The 24,496-nt window shown below is 28.7% G+C and overlaps 1 long non-coding RNA gene across 2 annotated transcripts; it reads right to left on the bottom strand.

Moving 5' to 3' along the window:
- Positions 1-560: 560 nt before the first annotated feature.
- Positions 561-2,342, bottom strand: LOC148236345 (uncharacterized). 2 transcript variants are annotated; one of them, XR_015809018.1, is made up of 2 exons: positions 1,972-2,342; positions 561-1,906 (listed from the first exon to the last, which is right to left on the bottom strand). It is a non-coding gene; the product is annotated as an uncharacterized LOC148236345 (long non-coding RNA). The 2 variants fall into 2 exon arrangements; XR_015809019.1 differs by having other exon boundaries at positions 1,998-2,342.
- Positions 2,343-24,496: the final 22,154 nt, after the last annotated feature.

Genomic DNA, 24,496 nt, shown 5'->3' with positions numbered 1-24,496 from the left:
TGCGCTAGTTTTTGCCATCAATGAAAAATATACCTGCCCTATAACTGTACGCATTCGATAATTATTTGGCAATTTAATGCAACATTATAGAACATATTTAACGATAAATTAAAAATCAGCGTTTCATTTTAGTACAAAATATATGTAACTATATATATATATATATATATATATATATATATATATATATATATATATATATATATATATATATATATATATATATATATATATATATATATATATATATATATATATATATATATAAATATATATATATATATATATATATATATATATAAATATATATATATATAAATATATATATATATATATATATATATATATATATATATAATATATATATATATATATATATATATATATATATATATATATATATATATATATATATATATATATATATATATATATATATAAATATATATATATACCGTCTTTTTCCGAAAATAAGACACTGTCTTACTTTCTTTTTTGGTCCAAAATACGCGCTAGGGCTTATTTTCGGGGGAGGGCAAAAATAAAAGTATATTTATATATTTTTATTTAATATTTATTTATTTTACACAGAATACAGAAATTTAAATTTATTCAATTACAGTCGTGTCATCTTCTTCTGGAACATCGTCATAAATGATCAAATTCTGAAGTCTGTTCTGATTTTCTTCCAAATTCATTTCCTGTTGAATCATTGGTCCGAATCTCTCATGTCTTGCAATATAGCTATCGTTAAATGAATACTTTTTGTCTAAGTAGCCTGTTCGTAGTGCATTGGAAACACAAACAATTTTGTCCCATGAATTTTTTACCCAATTCACAACTTCTTGTAAGCCTGGTTTTACAAAATTACCTCGATGATTTCTCACCATTCTGTTTTCAATATATTCATTGATTTCCATCCGCAAATGATCCTTGAATGGCTTGTTTATTGCAATGTCAAGTGTCTGGAGGTAAGCAGTCATTCCTGCCGGAATCATTATTTGATCGATCTTCCTCTCAGCAAGAAAGTTTTTCATGTCTTTAGCACGGTGTGTACTGGCTGAATCCCAAACTAGTAAACCTCTATTTTGACCCCTCAACAGTGGTGGCAGCATAAAATCAACCCACTTTCTTATAACTGCTTGGGTGCACCATGCTTTTTCACTTTCAATGACATAAATTCCTGAAATGCGTTTAATCTGGTCTTTTTTACCTTTAGTGATTAAAAATGGCGATACTTTCTTGCCATCTAGACGAATCGCCAAAATACAGGTAACACGTGCACTATCGTAACCGGTAGAAGGAACGTAAATTGACGAGGAAGCCTTGTGGTGAACCGTCGTTTGAACTCCTTGGCCTAGGAATACCGCGGTCTCATCCATAGCAAGCATGTTGGAGAGTTGGTATTTCGAAAAATCGATGCCATCAACAAAAAGCTTAAACGCAAGTGCACGTTTAACAACTTCATTGTCTTCCAGCTTAAACATTGTTGTTGATCTCCTTAGAGACAGTTCATGTCGTTGAAGGAAGTTGTCCATCCAGTGTGACGATGCTTTAAATTCTTCTGTGGATATATTAAATTCAATTGCTGTTTCAAGAGCAAACTTTTGAATATCAGCCCTGCGCACAACCAAAGCCATTGCTCTCCTGTCGGCAATCCATTCCCAGATGCATTCTTCCAACTCAGAAAATAACGGCTGCCGACCTGATCCAACTCTGCGTTTTTTCTCATTTCCTTGGCCCACCAGTTGACACAGGTTATCGTAGTCTGCACGCCATTTGCGAACCATACGGAGATCCAGCATCTTCTCTTTACAGAAGGTTACAAGATTTACACCCCTGGAGTCTTCCACGATTCCCTTTTTGTACTCGACGGAATAGCTCTTTCGTTTTGTACTCATTTTAACTGAGGATAAAAATTATTCACTTTATAAAAAATAAAATTACGTATGAAGAAATAATCAGACTTACAAGACTGAAATGAACAAGTGTTATACCTGCACTGTCGCACAATGCATACTGCTGCCTTAGTTGTATTTTTAAGATAAATTCATAGAATTAATTTTGACACGTGCTGGTGCATTGCTTGAAATGAACTGTAGAGGTAAACAATGAATTTCTCGGAATATTTTGTTTCAAACATTTCTATGAAATACGAGTAGGTATAAGGGCAGCTAAACATACTTAATACATCAACAGCATTTTTTAACGAATTTTTTTTCACATTATTTTAACTAGGGCTTATTTTCGGGGGAGGGCTTATATTCCAAAAACTCCTGAAAATCACGCTAGGGCTTATTTTCGGAGGATGTCTTATTTTCGGAAAAAGACGGTATATATATATATATATATATATATATATATATATATATATATATATATATATATATATATATATATATACATATATATTATATATCGTATGTATGGGGATGCCATACATACGATATATAATATATATGTATAATAAATAATAATGTATACATTGGCTTATCATTTTAATCGTCACTACGCTCTGACACAATAAATACTAATTTTACCGCCTTTGTAAATTTCTAAAAATTTACTTATATTTTCTCTACCTAATACCTAAAATATTCATTTCTTGATTTTCTCTAAGTAATTTTGCGCTCTTATGACGTGCTCTTTTTTGACAAACGCTCTTATGACTGTCTGCGCATTTTACGTGCGATATTTTGTTACAGCGCTACTTTGGTAAACGCTCTTATGACGCAGCGCTATTTTGATGCACCCTTACTTGTCCGCGCTCATTTGTGACGTTGCCCATTGCCATTACACCATTTTTTACTTGATATTTTGCGTTTGAATAAATTTTGTTATTTTGTAAAACTTAATTATCAATGTTTATTAAACATTTAGCTCTTGTATTTGATAATTTATATATTTAGAAATTATAATATTATTTATCATATAATTTCTGAATTATTTAATCAACACATAATAATTGAACTAACAAATAACACAGAGTTTTTTCTTTAATATGACATCAAAACACATATTTTATTAAATATCCAAAAACACAATAATATATGTCACAGGTAATTAGTACAGATCTCGGCTAGGATATCTGTAAATTAAAATCGACCCTTAAACAAAGCTAGTTTTCCGGGTACGGAAGTATCGGATTGACTTCCTAGTTAAATTCTGCGTCCAATTATTATCAAAGATTACAGAGAAATTTTACATTCAAAATTCAAAATGTGTGAAACAATGCGATCTAGGCGCCGGATATTTGCATATGATTTGTGCTTAAATTTGAAAAGTATATTTTTTCTGATGATATTGCGAAAGGGGTGTGATTTTGCTACTAAATAGAAGCTTAAAAATTTTGAAACAGATTATTTTTTTAACATACGTATATAAATTATCACATACATATATAAATAAATATAAATGCAGTTATAATGATATGTTTTGGATGTCTGAAAGTTTTCCCTGGCTCGTCGAGTTGTATTATTGTCGGCTGTGGTTTCTGCAGAGCGGCTGGGATTGTCGTAATGTGTTCTTACAATTTTCTCTGGATAGTTCGCTGATGTCTTTTGCCTTGTATCTGCTGCTGTGGCTACCGCAGCTATGGTGAATTTTAGATCTTTGCGAACCAATTTCATCACTTCTTGAGCACACTTACAAAGATAGTTTATGCTTATAAATAGTAATGGCTTAGGTGGACACTCCGGCGATCGACAACCACGTGGTAGAATAACAATAGTATTACAAGAACATTTTGCAGGACCAAAAACTGGTGCTTTCCTTAGGATATTTAAAATAAATTCAGCTGACAGACATATACAAGTATTTATAAAATGGACTTTTTGACTGATTTTTCTCTAAATTCTGTGGATATAAGCATACTACCAAATATTGCGAGGTATAACACCATTGAGCAAAACAAGGACACAATGCACACGAGTGCCCTAAATTAAACTCTCCACAAAAATGTGTAAATTGTTTAAAACAAACATGGATAATGATCATAAGCCAAAACAAACTGTGAAAAATTATTTAAAATATATTGCATATATTCCGTGTTATATATTATTTTTTAACGCAATTATTTAGTCACAAGATCTTTTTTCATTGTGTGGCCTTGATGTTGTTTTTGTTTATTCAAATGGTCAAGTGACCTTTTAATTATAACGAATTGTGTAGGATGTTAAAACCACAACACTTCAAAGCACATATGTATTAAGTAAGTTAATATCACAAATGTATCACACTTGATTAATTTATTGTCATCCAAATGTTGAAGTAAAAAGCAAAACATATTTCAGCCCTTAATAATGTGTTAGTTAAGATTTTATTCGCATATGTTTTTTATGTCTTTACAGCCTAAAAAAATAAGGACCTGCTTAAGCACGGGGAGCCTGCGCCACTGCACCTACGTCTTCTATAGAAATGAATATCTAGTACTCTAGATATAGATATTCCTCGAAGATATAAGCTCCTTTAAAATATTTTTGCCACACAACAGGGAATAAGTAAGTATGGGGGCGGGGAGTTTTACGACAGATTTAACTCGACTCTTAGAACAACATTTGTTATTATTTTTATATCTACTCTGAAAAGAGGTCGTAGAGATGGGGTAAAACGAAACATCATAATATACCTCTGGGATTTCGTTCGACCGTAGAAAACGTCCCGATGAAAATATGTCGCAGGGAATTCAAACTTTAAGAATTCTAATCGTTTGCAAGTTTTCGCCAAATTTTTGCCGAGGAATTTGCGCCTCCGTCTCTTTCTCACTCGCAAGAATCTTCATATAAATTATGCATCGCGACATTTCGCTCGGAGCGAGTTATCTATTTAAAATTACATTTATAGCAATTGTGTATGTATCTATGTATATGTATATACAAAGAGCGATGTACGAAAACGATTGTCGCAGATAGTTAAAGTTTTTTGCTGGGATTTATTGCACCTAATAGGAATGCTGGGAAAGAAATCAACTTTCTCCATAATTACTTCGGCGGAAGCTATTAAAACTTTTTTCTTTATTCGGATGTATGCTATCTGAAATACGATATTTAGGTTTTAGGTTTTACAAAAAATGCTTTGGTTTTTGTACATATATAGAAATAAAAATACTCTAATATCCACCATTATAAACATTGTCAGAATTTAAACATAATTCATATATACTGTTAAAATATAGATATTTTTTACAAATAACAAGCAGTTATCATAGGGAGAATATTGTTGTTGTATTTTATATAATCAGACAATATATTATAATATTTAGATTTATATAATAAATAATTGAATATATATTTAGTACAGCTTAAAACCATTTTAGATACGATATTTCGTGTGTAACTACATTTATTTACGAATCACAGTGTATATAAATGTATGAACATATTATAGTTTTTTTTTAAATTAACATTTGTTTGTATATCATTATTTAAAGAGAGAGAGCGAGAGAGAGAAAATTCGCGATACGTAAGCCCTCCTATCTCTTCAAGTAGAGTGTTGAATTTCGTTAAAAATATAAACAAATAAAAATAAAATTAAAAAAATTCTCCCGGTCACAAAAATCATGATGATTTCAATATATATTTTACAGTTAATAAATATGTTATAAAGCATCTTAAAAAATTCAAGTTTTTTCTAGAGATTTTTTTGCTGAAAAAACAATTTAAGCCATTTTTGAATTCGCACAGAATATGAAATTGCTATTTTAGAATTACATTTTATTATATACGTAGCTTATTCAAAAAAATATCTGACCACATTTTTTGTGCTAGGAAGATGTGATTTAGTGTGCGTATGTATAAAATTTTTCCTGCCTGCAGAAGCTGTCAGTCGCTGACAATTCGCTGATTAGTGAAGAAGTGTAAATTCGTTTTTGACAAAATGACAGAAAGACTTGAACTTTTATGTAAAGCTTGGGGATTTCCAAGTGAAGGAGATTAGTATAAATAGTTGTATTGTATATGTAATAAAGATCGGATATTTTCTGAGCATAGTGTACATATATTATACTATATAGCACAAAAAGAAAAGAGCAATAGAATGATTTGAAAAAATGATTTCCGAGGGTGCAGATATTAAGTGACTTTAATCTATGGTCGAGATCGTGGTGAGGTCAACTCTTGTGGTGATGCTCAAAACTTTCGATATCCCTGGACCCCGGCAAAAGTAAAGGGTTCTCGGAATTACTTAAAAACGTGTATTAAATATTCAATTAAAATAAAAAACTTGAACTTTAAATATTTTTTAGAAGAGTCTAATTACGATTTTTAATTTTATAGTGCTTCTGAGAAACATCGTTATCATACTTGTATATTCGCCTCATTTTTTTTAATATTCATTTAGGAAAATTAAGGTTGGGTTAAATTTTAGACAAGATATTTACAAGCCAATTTTAGAAAAGTTTTATGAATATCCATAAAATATCCATAACAAATACAATTTATGAATTGATTTTCTAAAAAAAAGATGTTAAAACATGTATCAAGATAAAATAAATAAAAAACTATTTTTATTATATTAAAAAATATTAGGTTGTCAAAAAGACGATTTAAAAAAAGTAAGTCTTAATTATAAATAATACTATGATATCTGATGAAGACAAAAATACGTTTTTAAAAAAATGTAATGAGGCATTTAAATATTTTTTTTTAAAAATGTATACGTATACATCTAATTTTATCGGAAATGCTCCAAGATAAGGAAATATAAGGTGAATTAGAAGTAATAAAGACGAGCCAAACTTATATTTTGGCAGAAAAAAATAGCGCTTTATTGAGACAAATGAAGAAACTTGCTTGTGCCGTCTATCGTCGTCGTCATTCAGCAAAAAATAATTGTATTATTTTAATATAATAGCAATTAAAACTTAGTGACTTTAATCTATGGTTGACGATCCAAGATCAACTGTCGTAGCGAGGCTCAAAACTGTCGATATCCCTAAGACACTGCGAAAGAAAAGGGAACCACTTAAGAACTTGCGACTATTAAATATTGAATTAAATTGATAATTGATAAGCTTACACTTTCTATATTTTTTAGAAAAGTTTAATTACGATTTTTATTCTTAAAATGATTCTGAGAAACATGGTTGTCATCTTTGAGCAGTTACAAGCCTAACAATAAGAAAATCCTATTTCTTTTAAGATATACTTAAAACTGTATTATAACAAATACAGTTTTTAAATAGATTTTATAAAAAAATATGTTAAAACACATATTAAGATTAAATAAATAGAAGAAAGCTGATTTTATTATTTTTAACTAAATGTTAGGTTATCAAAAAGAGGACTTTAAAAAAAAGTAAGTCATAATTATAAATAATACAATGATATCTGACGGAGATAAGCATACGTTTTTAGAAAAGTGTTCAATAAAATAAAAATTTAGGAATGTATTTTATCAGAGGTGGTCCAAAATAAGGAAATATAGGGTGAATTACAATAGAATTGATAAAGACGAGCCATACCTATATTTTAGCAAAAGAAAATAACGCTGTATTGAGACAAATGAAGAAACTTGCTTATGCAGTCTATCGTTGACGTCATGCAACAACTAATAATTTAATTATTTTAATATAATAGAAATTAAAACTTAGTGACTTTATGCTATGGTTGACGATCCAAGATCAACTGTCGTGGCGAGGCTCAAAACTTTTGATATCCCTGAGACCCGGCGAATATATATATTTTTGATATGAAATTACTATTATAAGGTTATTAGGTACAAAAACTATTTTAAGGTTATTATGTATGAACTCGGACTTTTTATACCTAATAACCTTATAATAGAATAGTAATAATTGGTTTTCAATACCTCTATTATATGTACGTATAAACATATATACAAAAGGCAGTAATTGTTCTTTAGATAGCGTTTAAAGGTCAAAATTAGAAAGCACTCGCGTCCCCTTTGACTCCATCTCCGGTGTTAAAGGGTTGTTTTAGCATACAGTTATGTAGAAATTATACAGGTCCAAAGGGCGGGTGTATCCTATAAGAAACTTCACTCGTGAGCCAATATTAAGTAAATATTAGACGACTAAACAATGGCATAACAATCCATACAAAGGTATTATTATTATTATGTAACTATAACGTTTCTCGACCTTAATCCTTCAACCCATCTGTGTAACATTACGACTGTGCGGTTAGTGTAATGTAATAATGCCATTTGGTCGTTATTTTGCCAAAACGATTATTACCAAACGTATTTAGTTGTAAAAGAAAGCTAAATAATTGATTTACGAACTTATTATCGGAAAAATCAACCAGGATATTATGTAGCTTTGAATAGTAGTACATAAACCGATATAGCGTACAGATTATGTCTGTTTATTATATGATTAGTGAACGATTAATGATAAGCAATTCTAGACTATTCATTTATTCAAATTGAATTGTAATAATAGATGCTATGATATAGGTTGTTTTAAATAAACGACTTTCGTTGAACATGTTAAAGGTATTCAATTGAGCGTTTTAAATTCGAGTTTTCTTTTTGACAATTGTTCGTCTCAAATTCGTGAAATTTGTCGTTCATCTGTAAACTGTAGACGTCGCTTTCCATTCGAGGTAGAATATTTATTCAGTGGTATTTTATTTCGTTTTAGGGTTGTATTTACAATTTATAAGTTAATGATATATGTACGTATGCTAGCGCAAAAAACGTAGGTAGAAGAACAATAAAAATATGGCATTAAATAGCACAACAATAGATACTTATTGACTTACACACTGTGAGGCACTAAAAAATAAAAATATATACAATAGGTCGGTCGGCAAGTAGTTAATCTCTTCGCCGATCAATTGATATTTGGTGCTTACATATGCTTTATCATGTATAGAAATAAAATATATATTTGTTTTATTTTATTAGATTCACTTTTATTAATGTATTGATCATCCGACTTTCATCCGACAATAAAATAAAAATATATTTCATATCCTTATATGAACTTTTTCGGATTAAAACATTTATTTTAATAATGCATAATAATAACATCGTCGATAGCAACTTATATTTTTAGAGATATATTTTTTGTTGAATTTATATCGTACGGTTGATCAGTACGGTTAATCAGAATATATGTTTTTATTTTATTTTACTCTTCTTGCATAAAACAGTGACAGATCAAGTAACTCTATATCTTACAGGAAATTTTCAAGGCAATAAAGTGTCTTGGAAATGTCGTGATTTTAATATCTTGGAATAACGCTGTCTTATAATTTAATAAAGCAAATACTCGGAATGTTAAAGATATTACAATACGATAAAATTTCATTGTTTATTAGAAGCAAAAAAACTTTTATTAAAACATTATTTATATATGTTTTCTAGATAATTTAATAATAATGTTGCTTGATATAAATACAAATAATTTGATGAACTCTTACATCAATAAGATATTATATAATAGTATATTTTGAATGTATAAAAACATACTTAAAGAACAAGATAAAAAGATTAGATACATAAACTGTTGAATAAATATGAATTTAACCACGACATTGAGAATCTAATACCAAATAAAATTCTTGAAAATAAATCACATATCACAATCCTTCCATTTATTATATTATAGTTACCACTAACAACAATAAGTCATCATTCTTTTACAAAGTTTCAGAGCTTTTACATTGAGTGTGAAATCATCTTCATCTGGCAAGTCTGCAGGTTGGCAAACAACCCACAACAACTTATTTGTAAGCTTATGGCATAAGCGTTTGTATAAACTTTAAACAATGACATTGCTATTGAATATGCCTCATATTAATTTTCTTTGAAATATTTAGATCAGAGGAAAAGTAATCATTCTACACATAGCTCGAGCAGTAATCCGTCTTGGAAAACTTTGCCATATCACGTGGCATAAAGACACACGCCTGAATCAGGGATTTAATTCGTATGAAGCATGTCTTTCCTATGTCGCACCAAAACGTGACTACTCCGTCATTTCTCGGAAAAGATGTCGCATCCCTCAATGCGGATGAGTTTCTTTTTACAGGCGATTCACAACAACCCTTACCCTTCTTCCCGCCCCAACTTTTATCTAACAACTCGCACGTGCCGTGAATTCACCATCACTTGAGATATGTATATGTATCGCCTATCAAGTAATATCATATTTTCTGACAAATTCAATTCAAAGTTCATATTTCTATTCACTGCATACCTTTATTAGATTTTCCAGACGCGGGTATACGCGGATCTTTAAATGTGGTGATAAAAAAGTTCAGTAAATATTATTTAATCAATTTTATTTGATTTTTTTGATAAAGGATAATAAATAAGTATTAAATGCTTCAAATCAATATTTAAAAAAAATAGAAATATTCATATGCTTGACTAAATGATATTCTAAAAAATTATAAGAAAACAATAATTACACTAATTAATTAAATACGATGAAGATGCATTTGGATAGAATTTCACTGAAAAAGATTATGAAATTATATTCATACTAGTAAAAATATAACTTCACTAAACATACACATTCACTTTAACATATACATCGAAAAAAGGGCTTATTGAGTTTTGTACAGAAGAAAAAAGATAATTACAAATTTAAAGAAAAGAAATCGATTTATGAATAGCATTATTATTTTTTATCTTTAAGTGTATATATATATTTTTTTATAAAAAAGCAAATAGAACAAAGATATTTTTATAGTAATGCTGTTTAAGATATCTGAAATTAAAAAATCTTATAAAATAATAGGCATATTTTATTATTTATTTTGGTTATCCGCAAATTGATACTTTAAAAAAAGAAAAAAAACATTAAATAGAAAATTAATAAATTCAACATAAAAAATACTTTGAATTATAAAAAGGCTGAAGCTTTCAATTCAAGGAAGAAAAAATATTAGGTAAAGGTAATACTAATATATATATTATACATTAAGATTCTGAAAAAATTGTAAATATATATATTAAAGTAAGTATACTTTAAGAGCACTTATATATTCCTTTATATATGTTTATATTACATTTTTAACAGGTACTAAGTAATCATTATATTTAGTGAATTCTTAATCAAATGTTGGGATGTAATGTATTTTTAAAATTTATATATATTATAAAATATTATTTTGTAATATTAATACTGTCTATTACGACTTTTTGGCTTTGTAATAAAGAAATCGTATTTACAGATTTAAACAAAGCTTTAAATATACAGTATAGCAATCAAATGTCACTACAAATAAATTAGTTAAAAATAAGTAAGTAAAATAATTTACAATATATTTTGTCGATGTTGACATAAAATATCAAAGTTTTGCATAATCTTGATTTGTCGATGACATTAAATATCAAAGTTTTGCAAAGTTTACCATAATCGTGAGGACTAATATGATTTTTCTAATGAATGAACGATTTATATAATTAGAAGTTGTAAAGACAATATATTAATTTAAATTGGTATAAAAAATTAAGCAAGCAAATATTTTTGATTAAAAAAAATATTAAGAAGTTTTGCCTTAATTTAAAATATCTATAGTATATGTTAAAGTGCAAATTACATTTAAAAAAAAAATATACATGTTGTATTATTATCAGAAATGTTAAAAAGCTTAAAAACTATTGAGGAGTTTGACAATTTTGATAATAATATACTCGTATTATGGTAATTCATTTTATGAAAGTGGTTAAAGTAGACGCATTTTTTTATATATTAAGCCAATATTATGTAAGCAATCAATTATAATTTAATTATATTTCACGTAAAAGTCTTTAGATTTGAGATTTTGTCACAATAAAATAAAAACGAAATATCTGCAGAGAAATAAATATATTTTATATGTCGTTAGATTTTTATACGGAAATTAATTTTATTTATCAATTATTAATCTGTTTTATATATTTTATATTTGTCTGTATTATCAAGTATTGAATGAAATCGTAATAAAGCAATAAACGTAGTGTAACTAAATCAAAACTTTTGAATATTATTCACAAATTTTTATTTTTATTTATTATATGTATATAACTCAAAAACATAAAAATATTTAAGAGCTGCTATTGTATTGTTGTATTTTATAAAAGCAGACTAATCAGTTATAGATGTAATAATTTTAATCTACGTGATAAATCAGATATAATATTATTTAATGCGGTGCTGGTAATTTTTTGGTTAAATATTTTATTTTTAATTATAATAATGTAGCTCACGGTTTATGATGTAAGTATATTATTTTAATATATTTAAATAAAGCTAAATATAATAAATTATATATGGACTGCTATTTTATTGTTAATAAAAAAAATGTTAAATCAAGTTTTTTTTTTAATATAAAATAGCTATTTACATATAAAATCACATAGAATATTGGTATATATAATAATATAAACAAAATGTGTTAAAAAAAAAAAATTTTTTTTTTAGAATAATTAAAACGATAGCATCAAATTAATAGTAAAGTGCATTGATATTTTTATTTCCAACAATACTATTCATATAACTAATATGAATTAATATTTTGCATAAACAAAAACACACGAAATTTTACCTGAACGAATTTAGGTGTAATCATTTTTATATAGTTATGTATTTTATCAGGTAGAATGATATTATCGTTTGTAAAATAAGTGTGTTAAAAAATACCTACAATTTTAGATTTCCTGCAATTTTTCTGGAATTTATAAGAATGCCCTTTAATTAAGGATTTGGGTACATTAATATTTTCATTTCAGAAAATACTATTTTTATAACTGAAATAAAATAAAAATATTTTTATACTGCAATAAAATAAAAATATTGTTGTATTTCATAAAAACAGATATGTGACCTGATTAAACAAATGTCATATTATTAATAAACGTGTTGTAATATTCTGACAATTTTAAATTTTGTGTTATTAATTTTTTTTATAGAATATGAATAACGATGTTTTTTAATAAAATTAAAATAATTTATTAACAACTATTGTATTGTTTTATAATATTTCACAAAAATATTTAATATATTAAAAACAGTATATAAAATGTTATTATATTATATAATAAAAAATGTGTTGAAATATCACGAAAATTTTAATTTTAAATTTTAAATATAAATGACGATGTTTTTTAATGAAAGATTAAAGTAATTCATTAACTGATATTTTATTGTTGTATTTTATAAAAACATACTGATAAATTTGGCTAGTCGATTAGAGTAAGGAATATTTTAGTTTTGTAATATTATACATAATGTGTTAAAATATTCCGATAACTTTTAGATTACAATTTAGAATTTTTTTAAGAATTATAATAGCAATGCTCTTTAATTAAATATTATATTGCATTGCTATTTTTATTCCGTTTAATATTAATGAGTGCTAAAACACAATGCATAATTTTTTAGGCTCCCAGATATTTTACACTTTTATGAGAATTTAAAAAAAATGTTTGAAGTCTCATTAATTTAATTACAACTAATAATGTTCAATTTAATTAAATCAGTACAGTAGTAAGTTTGAATAAATATTTCATATTTAAAATCTGACCACGACTTGACAGGTTTTCCCAATGCGTCATAATTGCCATTATACAAACAATCAGTTATAAATATTGAATGAAAAAATAATAGCAGTAGAATTCTGTCTATGATACTGTTTTTATATATGTTACTTCTTCACTGTTACCTTAAATTAAATTATTAAAAAACAAAATATCATTTAATTGCGTAGCAGAATAGGATGGCTGAGAACCACTGATATACAAGTAGGCATTACTAGCTGCAAGCAATATATTGAATAAAACTCATTGTCTACACGAAATCCACATTAAGCCCTGCAAATTTATTGCCTGGAGACGCTGGAATAAAAGTATGGCAATTATTTATGGCATGTACTGTGTATATCCATACATACACACATATATTTCTTGAATATGTTCCGATTGTAGTTTCGGGAGAGTAAACAGTCTTAGCATGGTCTTAATAGCCCTGGCATAAAATATTGCGTTGTATTCAGCAGCTGTACTAGTACATATCGTTCAGTATACAAATTTGAGTATTTCAGCGTCGCACTTTTACGACGTTATCGTTTCCGTTTTATGGCTACAATTTCGCGGTATTGATGTTTGATGTATGATGTATTAGTTCGGGCACTCTGTTAATCAATGTTATGTACTGCTATATTCACTATAGTGCTTTAATTTTTGTAAACACAAAAAAAAGTTTGTTTGTTTATTTTAATATAACTCTAGATATTCATTATTGCGTAAATGTATTTTATTCATAATTAAATTAAATTTTTATACACACATCTTAATGTAATTATATGTAGTGCAGTGAACGTCACAGCTTCCATTTTTTATCCAAAACACATGCACGCTGAACTAATACAATCATACCGTAGAAGTTGATAAACAGTTACTGTGAAATTAGATTTATTTTATGTTTTTGGAATGAGCCTAAATATTTAATTGTATAGCCAAATGTGGCACAGATGAAAAACCTTGAAATGAGCATTGCCGCTTCAACAAGAACAAGTGAGACAACGAATATTCTTACGCGCATGTATCGCTTCTACCTCGCATACATCTGTATACGTAAACAATGCATTTACAAAAAAATGCCGATGCATTATTGCAGTACGAATTTAACAGTCTTTAGAATCGGTATTCTCACAATTTTTCATAGTGACAATTTATTTATGAAAGTTTTTAATTGTGATAAGAAGGCAGTCACAAGCAACCACCTACAGATTCCGGCAGACACTCGAAGATACACGGACAACACAAGATCTTGGATGCACACATCCCGCCGACAGCTTCTTCTCCACCGCTCGGAGAATATACTGTCGCTGACACACTAATCAGAACTCTGATGATCAACCACTGACATCATCTCTCCGCCAGCTTTTTTAATTTAATATATTCAATAATCAACGTGGTATATTCACAATTAAGTAAAAAATAATTTTGCTTTTATAATTACGGATGAAAAATAAATAAAATTGATAATTTATAGACTAATAGGATAAAAAGTAATATTTTTTGATTATCTTGTTTTAAAAATATTAGTTTGTATTAATTACATTAAGAAATATATAAACATATACAGAAGTTTCATTTTTCTTAAACACTATAATATATAGCATTAACTTGTATTTAAAACAGAAATTACAGGTAAATTTTGTCTCCTAATGAATTCTTACTATGAATATTTTTTTAATTACTTTACGTAGGTGAATAGCTGCATTACACTCTTTTTTAATATGGGGCAATAGTGCTGGTAATAAATTTCAAAACACGGCACTATATAAAGTATGACTTAAAAAGAGTATAAAACTAGCTACTGGTGGAGTATAATAACCCGAAGGGGCCATCTGGTGGTTCATTACTTAAAAATAATAAACCAACTAACTTAGAGACTGACCTTAAACATTCAAAAAGAAGCTTGCTAAATATAGCCATTGTTTATGGCGAAGAGACACATAGCAATTTTCGTCCCCTGCAATTCCATAACGATCTTCGAGCCGCGCGTTTAAATTATGTAAACACGCTTCCGGGGACCGACAAAAAATACACACACACACACACACACCGGTTTTAATCAGTCCCGAATCCAATATTTCTGTGAATTAGCTTTGCGCAGTAATCCCGTTGGGGGATTACGGCGGAGACGGACCCTCTTTCGGTTGTTACGCAACACCCGTTATTTGCTGAGTGTTTCAATTAAGAGGAATTTTCATCAGAGAGATCCAGCACGTCTATCGATACATTCTTAAAACAACCATGCATGTATTAATAGCATCAAATGAATACTTAAGTTCAACTCCCACTTCCAGCAATTAACCCATTAGCTAAACCTCTCAAAAAAATTCTCAATTCAACTCTCGCCAGAGAAAAATCCGGTTTCGAATTCCATCCCCGTTCACCGGAAACTTTTATTGACTCCGATATAAACCGGTTTTACAGCAGCCGAGGAGAAAAATTTATAAATCGACCGCCATAAAACCAGTGGCGTCGGCGAGAGTGGCGTCGAGAAATTTCTCATTTAACCAATTTCCTGTGTAATCTTATTTGTATTTACCCCGATGGAGTGTCTCGTTTCAGCTCAACCGTAACTAATGAAAAAAATGAAGGTTTCTGTCAGTGTCATCTCTGAGACAATGGTCGACTGATAACATTCTTTCATATAGACCCTTGACGCGTTATTATTGTCATACGTTCTCATATTCGATCGGTTTTGTTTTTTCCCTTCGTTGAAAGCCGGCGTCGTTATTAACGATTATGGGTGAAGTTTAATTAAAATTAAACGGTTAGGGCGCTCTCAACAAGTGTCACATATAATTAATATATTTGGGTTAAAGTGTAAACCATAAATATTGGACTTAAAATCCACAACCTTAAGTTGCAATAACAAAAAAATATATATACATTTAAGGCTAGTTCAGACACGGCGACACGTGTTGTGCGATCCGCAATCAAAACAGTCGTGAAAATATACTGTGATCAAAATTATCATCAATCAATAAGGAAACAAGACAATAGCGTAAAGGATGGACCCCACAAAAGCCCTCGTTCCGACCAGAAAAAATAACACGCAAATGTTCTTACTGTAAATATTCTCCGTCATTGAGAGAATATTTCTTTATTACACAAGATTCCCGTTGCAGAATTCGACCTTGGAGCGGATGTCGCTTTCTAAAGGTCACTGCATGAATGTGATTGGTTAACAATATTTTCAGCCCTGGATACTTAAACATGAACACCGATGAACAGAAAGCAGTCACAAGCAACCACTCGCAGACTCCGGCGGACACTCGATGATACACGGACAACATAAGATCATGGATGCACACATCCCGCCGACAGTTTTTCCTCCACCACTCGGAGAATATACTGTCACTGCCATAATATTCAGCACTATGAGGATCAACTACTGACATAATCCCTCCGCCAGATTCTCCGCCACCGCTCGGAGAAAAATCTCGCCATTTAGTCTGTTGCAACATATGTAAATATAACGTAATAAAACTCTAACTATCTAGATTCCACCAAGCGCCTCATTGGTTACGAAGTTACACCCCCTAGTGTTCTCAAACTTTAAAATTATTATTCAAGAGAACCAATTAAAAACAGAAAAGAAAATTATTCTTTGTACATATTTAAAAAAAAAAATTCTCCAGTGAAAGACTGTTGTTATTAAACAGACGAAGAACAGCCAATCGAAAAAACGGAATGGATAACACAAAAAATAAGCAACAAAAAGCATCAAATTCACTAGAAATATATACTCAACTCACAGAGACTCAAAAATAAATGAAACTAAAAAATTCACAAAGAATAAGCAATCGACCACCACCAATAGTTATAGAAAAAATCATAAATCGTAATTTTTTTACAGAACAATAAGACATGACTATGGGAAAAGATAAGTATACACTAAAATCACTCAACATCAATGCGGTCAAAATTAATTGTTTGATCGAAAATAAATATAAAGAAGACATACAGACCCTTACGAAAATAAACAAAACAGGTTTAATCGAGTTATGACTCAAGGCCAATATCACTCGTGACCGCAAGAGGGCATAATAAATGATCTGAATGACTGAGATGATGTGTTTAAGTGGCGAAAATATGTTGAAGCGATTTTTTGACCTGAAAATAAAAATATAAATATTTATGAACGAGAAATTAAATCCTGTATCAAAAATATCAAACCCAAAATTGTAGTGTTATTTCGCGTTTTTAACTGATATCTAGGAATATCTAAAATTTAGATGTTTAAAATTTAGATTCTAAATACTTAAAATAAAAAAAACTACAAGGGTAAGATATGCTTGTTTGCGATTTATATTATACTGTAAATGCATTCGAAACGAAAAAAAATCACACATTTTTATGTTGGGAAAAATTTAAAAAATAATAAACATGACATCTTTTCAATAAATAATTTTATTAAAAATATCGAATCTTTGCAAAAAGCTTTTGCAGACCGTTTTCTGATTTTAAGGGCAAATTAAGAGTCTTTCAATATAAAAAAAATCCATCTGATACAATTATAAACGATGTTGAAGACAATATACAATTTGAGTTAATTGATCTTCAGGCGAATGATACCATGAAATCAAATATTATTATATTTAATAGGAAAGCTATAAAATATAATAAAATTTAAAATAAGCTTAAAATAAAAAAAAACAATGTAAGAAAGAATATATCAATCATTGATAGTACTTATAATTACAAAAGGGGGCTTTTTAGAATAAAACTTATCAAATCGAACGCGAAATTGAAACAAAAAATTTAAACCTCAAGGCTTAAACCTGCAGCCTCTGGGTTAACAGTGTAGATCTTACGAAATATGCTATGTCAACCTTAGTGACATGGACAGAATATTACAATGAATAAATCACATAAAGAATATAAGGATTTTTTACTATTAGATAGATTAGTGGTATACGTCACTAATACCCGAAAGAACTGGGTTCAAATCCCGTATGAACAATAGTTTTATTTTTATTTCTATCGTGTCTGGGAGATCAAAATTATTATTTAATAAATGATTATGATTTATATAGGTTATTCAAAATTAGGTTTTTCTATGTATTTTTTCAATTTCAATAATAAATATTGTAATAATTAACTAAAATTGAGTCAAATCGTACATATTTGTAAAAAAAATATTTTAGCTATCTGAGCTTATAAATAATTATATTATTCACTAATAAGTAAAACTTATATTTTAAAATGTATATATATATGTATCAGGTGCGCGCGGTGAAATACTTTCCCTCTCGATTTCTCGCGTTTTAAGTGACGAGAGTGAGTGAGAGATAAGAGCATGCGGTCAGTATGTCCTTATCTCTCATTCGCGAGGATTGACATACATTCATTCAGAAGCCAATATTAATTTAATATGAATGTAATTTTTAAAGATCCCATAAAACATATATTCCTGTATTTTTTCTTACATAGAGTAATATATCAATATGACTATTTCAAAAGCGTTACAATATAATGGACAATAAAATCATATATTACAAGAGAAAAAGTAAGATTTAAAGTGATAAAATACTAATAGAGCTCTGGTTATTTAGTGAATCGTTCATCAACGATTCAAACTCGTGCCAAGAAAACAGTAAGATTTGACAATTGTTTAAAAAGCAGAGTTAAGAGGTTAAAATAAAATAAAAGTAGATTTATGAGGTTCGTTAATAAAATGATTACTAGAAAATAATATGTCATAGAATTTCTTAATTTACATTATTTAGTAGTATCAGATTCGAGCTAATTAAAAAAATATTGTTTGATGTAATTTATAATTACATACTACTATAAGACTGTAAATTGTACTTAAAATCTCAAAAAACAGTAACTAAAAAGAAAAAATGTTATAGTTAAGTTCTTTCTAGATGTAAAAATGCGTTGAATAGTAAACATTATATTTATCAAAAGATTTCTATAACTTAAAAAATGTATACCTAATGCTTTTTATCACATAAAATATGTTAAGCTCGGTAATTTTTGATATTAGTAACAAATTAATATAAGCTAGTGTTGATACCTTAATAAATTTCAATATAAGCTTACAATAAAATTTAATCAAAATCGATTATTATTATAAAAAAATTATGAACTGAAAGAAATAATATTTTAATTTAAAGGAAATAAACAGAACTTATTTTCTTAGCAACTTCATAATATTTATTTTAATTTTAGCTTTACATATATAATATATTTATTACAGATAGATAACTTCCTGGAATGTTCAGGTTCCACAAAACCATTATCATCAGGTTGAATAAGTTTTACTGGAAAAGCACTTTAATTTGCTGATAGTATAAGAGCTTATGTGCATATTGCTAATAATTTCATAATTAAAGCGATCTTGGTAAGCATTTGCCTCAGTTTTGGGTAACTTGTATATATGTTTGGTTTAACTTACACCTAAGTTTATCTTTCGTGTCCTATACAAATATACAATTGTTTCTGATGCCATATATTACTGGCTCGCTATTTTGAAGATGTATTTCTGTATTTATTTATAATTAAGCATGAAAAGGTTGTATTTTATTATAGTGAAAGCTATTTTTAATCAAACCCACAGCCTCCCAGTAGCACACAGTGTGACAGTATTTTCGACACATTTTCTTCGCTAATTGATAGCAAAAGGGGATGGAACGTTTTGCCACCCCTGGCAAATATTTGCCGATCCCTGGCTGCCGAGCCGGTACACGTGATGGTGAATAATTTAACGCTACAATGCCGAAATGTACGAAACTTTCAGCGGAATACACCTTTTCCGTCAATCAGGTTAAAAATATAGCTAGGTACGTATATACAGTATGTCAAGAAAGAAAGTGGATGTTATTTATTTTAAATGTTGAAAAAAATAAGCAAGTACAACAAATTAATATAAAATATGCAAAAAAAAAATATTTATTTTACGTAACAACTATTTTAAATTATTTACCTATATAATAAATACAAGAAACTTGAAATGAAAATAAAATTTCGAAAAGTTACCTTAAAAAAAATGATTGAAAAGTTATAGTATATAAAAAAATAATATATGCAATTTTTAATTTTAATTCTATACAAACGTTATTGTTATAAACATGTATTTACTAAAGTATCAACTATACACTATTTTTTCTATTTTATAAATTTTTAATTAGTCATGGTTATAATATATGTATTTAATATGGAGAGCTAAAAGTGAATAAAAACATATAATTAAAATTAATGGTGGGGAGTATGTTGACGCCAGATTTAATCCATCAATGATATTTAATCAATTTCATGGCACGTAAAAACGATTTTCTTATATGAAAAATCAAAAAAATTTTGATACATCAATATCATAATATTAATAATATCTAATAAATATCATTAAACACGATATTAAAGAACTATTAAATTATTTTAATCAAGCAAATGTAGGTAAAGTATAAAGAAAAAATGTATTCTTCTTCGATTGACATATTTTTACGATGGAAATGTGTCAAACCAGATTTATTTATTTTTTGTGTATGTGAGTGAACGCCAGAATGCGGTCTTATGAAAAGTTCTTGAGGTCTCCCCTTTGGGATATAGGCAAAATCGGATATAGAGAAATTGCGCTTTCCTTTTATACGGCGCCGACAAGAAACACGGTACAATGAATGAAATTCTTTAGGCGTAGAACAGACCCAAGAGAATATAAACCAAAGAGAAATAGTAATAAATAATTTTAATTGTTAATCAAAATATTCAAGTTAAGCGAGAATTCGGCAAATTCTCGCCACGAAATCTTTCAAAACACACAAAATTATTATTTATCTCTTAGTAATATTAAGAAAAAAGGTAGCCAGCGAATCCATTTATATAAATATAATATAATATAATACATTTACGTCACGAAAACCCATTTATATTTTTATTAAATTCTATTACGATATACATTAAAAGGACATGCGCAAATAAATCATATGTATCATATATTATATAACGTAATGTGTTTTATATGTCAAGATGTAAATCCAGAATAAAACGAGGAATGTGAATGAGCCCAGAATGAAAAGACCTCTTGCAACCGAAAAAAATAATAGAATAAAATACTTTAGCTCTAAATTCCCGGCTTTAGCTTGAAAGGGTTTTTTGTATTCTCGTTTGCACTGTTTAAAAGTTAAACGCCGTACGAATTGTGTCGCTAAAAACTCAAAAAACGAAGAAAATAAGAATATATCGATTAAAATCTTAGTACATATGTATAACGTGCAAGCTTAACAGTGACAAAAATTCTCTATTAAGATTGAAAAAAAACAATAAAGGAAAATAATTCTATGAAGCGGCAGTAGAAAATGACTTACATTTCTACAAGACTTCAAACATAATGGCCAATTCACTTTTGTTTTGTCAAATGCAAACGATTTTTAGTTAAATCGAACTATTATCTTTTTAAATCAGCGCTTCTTAACCTTTCTGTTATTGCGACCCAGTTTACCAACGTAAATATTCTTGCACCCCCCCCCCTTTTGTGATCTATCGAAAATTACTTGCTTCTTACAAAGTTTCGTATCAAATAGCCAGATGCAAGAAACCTTACACTATTGGTGAAGAGCTAATTTTGCCACCTGCAATTGAAATTGTAGAAACCATGTTCAGAGAGAATTTTGCAAAAAAAAATAATATCTATTCCACTTTCCAATGATACAGTTGCTCGTCGTATTGGTGACATGGCTGAAGATGTACAGCACTAGCTTTTTGCAAAATTGCGTGGAAAATTGTTTTCAATTCGACTTGATGAAGCAACTGATAACAAAAAGATGCTCATTTTATAGCCTATGTACGTTTTTGTGATGGTGTATCAGCTGTAGAAGAATTACTTTTTTGCAAACCGATACAGCAAAGGGCAACATCAACTGCTTTATTTACCATCTTGGATAATTTTATAAACGAGGCGAATATTGAATGGGAAAATTGTGTTGAAATATGCACCGATGGTGCTCGTTCAATGTCTGAAAGATTTCAAAGCATACAAATACTAGTAAAACAAAAATCTTCACAGTGTATCTGGACACATTGCATGATCCACAGAGAGGCACTGGCATCGAAAGAAATGAGTACTGGTTTAAATATCGTGCTATCTACAGTTGTAACTGTTGTAAATTATAAACGAGACCTTTAAAATCAAGAATGTTTTGTAAACTTTGTAAAGATATGGGATCAGTACATACAGCATTATTTTTTTATTGCGAAGCTAGATGGTTATCACGTGGGAAGTTTTTGAAACGTGTTTTTGAATTAAGAGAAGAAATCTGTATTTTTCTGGAAGAAGAAAATCGACAAGAAGCCGTGATGTTTCGAGATACTGTATTTATTATGAAATTGGGTTATTTAGTCGATATATTTGAGAAGTTAAATGTCTTGAATCTTCAACTTCAAGGAACAAATACATATATTTTGGAAACAAATGATAAAGTCAATGCTTTTTGTAGAAAATTGGATTTGTGGCTTAGAAATTTAAAAGAAAAGAAATTGGAAATGTTTCCGAATTGAAATGAATTTGTAAAGACATACAAAACCGAAGAAGTATATATAAATGTGATTTTATTAACTATAAACAAACATCTGAGCATGCTAGCAAAAAAATTTAAAAAATACTTTTTTGCTGAAGAAAAATTTCTAGCAAGTTACGAGTGGGTTAGGGACCCATATCACAATGTTCCACAAGGTCTCTCGACTTCTGAAGAGGAAACTTTTATTGATTTTACAACAAACAGTGAAATCAAAAGACAATTTAATAAGAAATCGATTTTCGAATTTTGGGCTGGTTTAGATGACGAGTTTGCGACATTAAAACGAAGAGCTTTTCAAATACTTTTACCGTTTTCAACATCTTATCTTTGCGAAACCAGATTTTCTGCGGTGGCTTCGTTGAAAACAAAATACAGATCACAGCTAAATATAGAAAAATAACTTAGGGTTTCCATATCTGGTATTACTCCTTCATTTCAAAAACTTTGCAATGAGAAACAGGCTCAAGGAAGTCATTAATTAATAACAATAACATATTTAACTGGTATTTGTTTCATACTAATAAACTTAAATAATAAATATAATAAATTATATATTGGTAATATGTAATTATAAACTGTATTCTTATTTTAAATATATATATATATACATTTTTTAATTATACAATTTCTTTTATTTGACCTTCAACAAAGTTTTAATTTTGTTTTTAAATATACTCGCGCCCCCCTTGTAGTAACGCCGCGCCCCCCAAGGAGGGCGCGCCCCACAGGTTGAGAATCGCTGTTTTAAATTTAACCGTATTCCATATCAACCAAACTAAAGGTTTTGATTGATAACAAAAATGATCATATACGCCATGTCTCATTTTAATTAGGAATAAAATCCGAATGTGACTCAGCGTCATGGTATACGATTTGAAAATATTTCGCAAACCCGTCGGCAATTTCTATAGAACCTTCAAAATTTAGGTTGTTCCAACTCATCGATCACAGAAAGTATTGGTCTTCCCGTTTTGAGTTAACGAATTACCAGAATTTTCTTGGATCTAAAATCAACAATTTTTCACAACCTGATGTCTGTTGCAAATCATGCGCACGATCTCAGAATACAAAATTTTTTCGTTTTGCACTCGTTTCCAGATTTTATGTATGACATATTTTTTTCTAAAAACTGCAAAGACTCTAATGAGTTATTTTAGGTCATAGAGAATATAATACAAAAAGAAAATAAAAGCACAAAGATACGTATTTGTCGATAATAAGTATGTTTGTAGTTTTATTTTTCAAGTTTGTTTGAGTGAGAGTATGTTTTATAAACTTTAACTCTATCGGAAACGTTTATTTTGTTTAAAATCGCTTTTCTTTGAACAACATTTAAAAATAATAAGCAATTTCCTTGTATACGAACTTTAAAGCAAACAAATCTACATCTCGCTCGTTCGAAGCTTTCGTATAAATTCATGCAATTACTGCACTATAATAACTAAATAAAATCGAACGAAACGATCCATCGAGTACAGTAATAACTGAACCGATTAATTGGT

Source organism: Plectrocnemia conspersa, unplaced genomic scaffold (assembly GCF_051122295.1).
Source record: "Plectrocnemia conspersa isolate PC_06_02 unplaced genomic scaffold, ASM5112229v1 ptg000003l, whole genome shotgun sequence".
NCBI lineage: Eukaryota > Metazoa > Arthropoda > Insecta > Trichoptera > Polycentropodidae > Plectrocnemia > Plectrocnemia conspersa.
The sequence above is the reverse complement of the archived record's forward strand: the minus strand, read 5'-3'. Positions and strand labels throughout refer to the sequence as shown.